The 3,770-nt window shown below is 42.8% G+C and overlaps 1 pseudogene; it reads right to left on the reverse strand.

Annotated features, from left to right (window-relative positions):
- Positions 1 to 356: 356 nt before the first annotated feature.
- On the reverse strand, positions 357 to 3,052 carry LOC121845670 (annotated as a pseudogene).
- Positions 3,053 to 3,770: the final 718 nt, after the last annotated feature.

The raw sequence follows: 3,770 nt of genomic DNA on the forward strand, positions 1-3,770 counted from the left end.
GTATTAGATAAGACAACGACAGTATGAAGGGATAACCACTGTGTGAGGTATTAGATAAGAAGACAATGACAGTGTGAAGGTGGTGTCATGGCTTTAGTAGGAACAAGGACCATCTCGTTCCCTGAGGACTGACAGTAATGTTTCATTATTTGACCAGGACAAAGCAGACACATTGTACAACCATAACTGACCAGTATTTTGGAACAGTGAACACACAGGCATACAGCACAGTGGTTTACAGTAGTATATTCATGATCACTGTAGGCTGTATGGTACTGTATCCAATCTGTGAGTTATTCAGATTGAGAAACCTCTTCTACATCACAGTGAGGCGATGAGGTCACCCCGTTTCTAACCGAGTTACACTCAGAGGCTTCCTGTAACTCCCTCATCTTCCCCTCTAGTCTCTCGGCCATCACACTCTGATGGGTCTTCCTCAGTATTTCAGGGAGTCTCCTCAGGTCTTCCTCTGAGGCATCCCTGATCCAGTCCTTCACCTGGCCCTGCAAGAGGCCTCTCTGGCCGGACTGGGAGAGGCTGCTGGCTGGGTGCTGCTGCTGCTCCTGCTCAAATAAAATCAAATTCAACTTTATTTAAATTGCATTTAAAATTGAGGCACATTTTCAAATAATAAAATGTAGGAAATACAACAACAGAAGGCAAATACAAGAGAATAATGAAGTGAAATCATTGATTAAAGGCCAGGTTAAATGTAAACCTCTAACTGTGTGTTGGTCATTTTGGTATTTAATTAGGATCCCGTTAGTTGTTGCCAGAGCAGCATTACTCTTCCTGGGTCCCACACGCAACATAAACCAGGACATAATACAGAACATGAATAGACAACAGCTTAACAACAGAACTACATCACTGTACAGTGGGGCAAAAAGTATTTAGTCAGCCACCAATTGTGCAAGTTCTCCCACCTTAAAAGATGAGAGAGGCCTGTAATTTTCATCATAGGTACACTTCAACTATGACAGACAAAATGAGAAAAAAAAAATACAGAAAATCACATTGTAGGATTTTTAATGAATTTATTTGCAAATTATGGTGGAAAATAAGTATTTGGTCACCTACAAACAACAAGATTTCTGGCTCTCACAGACCTGTAACTTCTTTTTAAGAGGCTCCCTCTGTCCTCCACTCGTTACCTGTATTAATGGCACCTGTTTGAACTTGTTATCAGTATAAAGACACCTGTCCACAAGTATTGAGATAAACTTTTGTTATTGACCAAATACTTATTTTCCACCATAATTTGCAAATAAATTCATTAAAAATCCTACAATGTGGTTTTTCTGGATTTTTTTTCAATTTTGTCTGTCATGAATTGAAGTGTACCTATGATGAAAATTACAGGCCTCTCTCATCTTTTAAGTGGAAGAACTTTTGCACAATTGGTGGCTGACTAAATACTTTTTTGCCCCACTGTAAACAAGGAGAAATATAACTCAAGGTTCTGTACTGACTCAAAACAGAGGAAAAACAAGACAGAGACCTGCCATTCTAGGTCTCCATTTCTCATGTATGTGTTCATATATGACATTACATTCAGTAGCATCGATCAGTGCAGACACACACAATACTTAGTGTCTGTCTCTCTAACTCTGGTGCTCCTGCTCCTCTTCAGTGCCATCAACCTCCAGACCAGCTTCCTCAGCTTCACCACTCTCATCTTGTGATGAGTGAAGAATCAGGAAGGAAAGTTCTGAGTAGTTTAAACTCACCTGCCAACGAGGAAAACATTTTGATGTGTCTGTCAGTAACACTAACGTAATACTAATGCATAATACCAATGTAATACAAAAATATATGAATATTACTTTCATTACATTTCATAAAAGTCTGCAATAAATAAAATATAGACCACCAATTCTGTTTCAGTATTTGGTTTGAAATACCACAGCTAAAAACAAAAGTCAATATCAAGATCTTGTCGATAATGTGATACCCACCTCCATCTTTCAGTTCTTCACAGGAAAGGGCGCAGAGGTTGTCGTGCCAACACGTACCCTGAGGACCGTATTCCGCCCCAGTGACGCGCAATCCGTGTGATTTACGCACAGCGCGCGCGAAGAAGTGCTGTAGGAGAAGGAACTGGGAGGGCATTTTTCACACTCTGTGTCCGTCTCCGTCGTACCTGTGGGGGCATTTGACATTTTTAAACACATGTATATTACTATTTGTCCGTTATAAACCGTTATATACCGTTTTCGATCTATCTGCAAAATAACGCTATTGCGCAAAGACGGAAATGGTGATATATCTGTCCATTCTGTTTCTTACCTCTCCGTTTCACCCCGTAGCAGAAGGACACTCCGTGTCTGATACAGAAATCGGCATCCCAGTAATATCCTCCTTTGCACTCACACACCCTGTCATTGAGGACCGAGCACTCCTCCTTGACCACCTGGTGCTCCCCACAGAACGTGCCGCAGTACAGGCACTTGTGCAGGTAGTTCCAGTACTGAGTGTAGTGGCCTGATGGACATGGTGTACACACGGTCTGCGTGGTGGCGGTGCAGTGCGCAGACATGTGATGGCCAGGTGGACAGCGATGACAGGTGAGTAACTGGCGGTGGAGGAGTCCAGGTGGTGATACGTGGCCGGGGTCTGACTTTGAAGAACCTCTTTCGTTGCGCTACAGCTGAGATCAACCGACGCCAGCACTACGAGGATTGTGAACAACTGTAAATATAAGAAAATAATGCACTTTGTTTAGAGCACGTTGTGACAATACATTTGATTGATATAAAGGTTTCAACTGTAGGCTAAGGGGCTACCAATTTATTACACAACATTATTGTAAAATGGACTAATAATTACAAACAGCTTTTTGTCATGGCAACACATTCACATTGTACAATATACCGAAATATGTAACTTTAAAATGTTGCAATATATAAATAATGTGTTAAAAAGGAACATCCTTGTATGTGTCATTATCCCATCATGAGAAGAGTGACTCACCATGTTGATGTTGTCGCTTGTCCAGCTGTAAAAGGACTTGATCATGGATCCTTCTCTCTGCCCTTTATCGTCAACCGGACTAGAAGAGGAAGGGGAGGAGTCATATCCTCTATTGTGGGCTGATTCAGACCTTATCGCCCTTTATCGTCAACCTGGACTAGAAAGAGGAAGGGGAGTCATATCCTCTATTGTGGGGCTGGAGCCCTTTATCATCAACCTGGACAGGGAGGAGTCCAGGAGACATGCCCTCTATTAGATCATATTATAACACCTTCACAACACACCTGGTGTCCCCTATTAGTCATAACACACCTGGTGTCCCCAATTAGTCATAACACGCCTGGTGTCCCCAATTAGTCATAACACACCTGGTGTCCCCAATTAGTCATAACACGCCTGGTGTCCCCAATTAGTCATAACACACCTGGTGTCCCCAATTAGTCACAACACGCCTGGTGTCCCCAGTTAGTCATAACACACCTGGTGTCCCCAGTTAGTCATAACACACCTGGTGTCCCAGTTAGTCATAACACACCTGGTGTCCCCAGTTAGTCATAACACACCTGGTGTCCCCAGTTAGTCATAACACACCTGGTGTCCCCAGTTAGTCATAACACACCTAGTGTCCCCAGTTAGTCATAACACACCTAGTGTCCCCAGTTAGTCATAAACACCCTGGTGTACAGTTAGTCATAACACACCTGGTGTCCCCAGTTAGTGATAACACACCTGGTGTCCCCAGTTAGTCATAACACACCTGATGTCCCCAGTTAGTCATAACACACCTGGTGTCCCCA

Source organism: Oncorhynchus tshawytscha, unplaced genomic scaffold (genome assembly GCF_018296145.1).
Source record: "Oncorhynchus tshawytscha isolate Ot180627B unplaced genomic scaffold, Otsh_v2.0 Un_contig_1711_pilon_pilon, whole genome shotgun sequence".
NCBI classification, from domain to species: Eukaryota; Metazoa; Chordata; class Actinopteri; order Salmoniformes; family Salmonidae; genus Oncorhynchus; species Oncorhynchus tshawytscha.